We start from the raw sequence: 1,186 nt of genomic DNA, 5'->3' as shown, positions 1-1,186 counted from the left end.
ACCCTAGTATAGTTTAATTTCTAAAATCTTAAACTAATACAAATTCTAAAAACAACAACCCGATGACACTCTTATTAATAATTATCATTGATCACGGACTTCAGTTAACTTGCGACAGTCGTGTATGATTCAACTATTCTGTGTGTTGTGTTAATTTAGCTGAAATTTAATTTTTTCGTGACGCGTGTTTACATTAATCTTTTAATTTGGGCAAAATATGACTTAAAAAAAATAAATAGGTGGTGTGGCTAAAAATATAAAATTACCGTAAACTGCTCAAGAATCGAAAATAATTTCTGGTATGTTTAATAAACAGACAAAACTTGAGCGGCTGAGCCAGAAAGCAAGCAATAAAAAAATATATATATTATTATTATTTAAGATAATATTAATTTGTGAATATATCGTATACCTAAGAGTAATAGAGTATAGGCTATAAGTGATGAATCAGGTAAAATTGATTTGTAGATAATGCAGTTGATATATATTTTTAGAAATAAAAAAAAAGAAGATATCCTATAATAAACTACTAATATTATTGTTTATCAATATAAATATTGCCATATAATAGTTTGTAGACTTTTAACTGATATAAGTATATAATTGTTTTTCTAAAATATCTGCTACCTTTTATTTAAAAATTATGTTACCTATAGTTAATAAAAATTAAAAAGGGTACCATAAAAAAATGTAAGCAGTTAATATGTGGTTGCGATCGAGGCGAGCAGTTTTTTTACCCTTTCGGGCCGGTCAAAACCTTTGCCCCCCTCTATTGAAAACTGAAATGACGCCACTGATATATAATATGCCCATCAACATAAACGTTAGGTATACATTTATTATATTACATGCCTTTCCACTAGTTCTTTTGCTATTTAATTACTGTCGATTATTTAAATCGATTACATACAAGAATAAAAAAGAAAAATCGGATAATGTATCGCGAATTAGTATTTAATTTGGTCGCTCAAAGAAGAAACATCGAAATCAGAATTAGAATGATGTATATCAATAATAGGTTTTGATTAATACTAAACTGTCGCATAGACTTGATGATGAGAGTATGAGACACATCTGTTTATTGTCTCATCAAATCGTAAACGGTAAACGTTTTATTTTTGTTATTGTTAAACTAAACGCTAAATACGTGTTCGTAATACTATATAATATAATGTTATATTATGTA

This window comes from Acyrthosiphon pisum, chromosome A1, assembly GCF_005508785.2.
Source record: "Acyrthosiphon pisum isolate AL4f chromosome A1, pea_aphid_22Mar2018_4r6ur, whole genome shotgun sequence".
Taxonomy (NCBI): Eukaryota; Metazoa; Arthropoda; class Insecta; order Hemiptera; family Aphididae; genus Acyrthosiphon; species Acyrthosiphon pisum.
The sequence above is the reverse complement of the archived record's forward strand: the minus strand, read 5'-3'. Positions refer to the sequence as shown.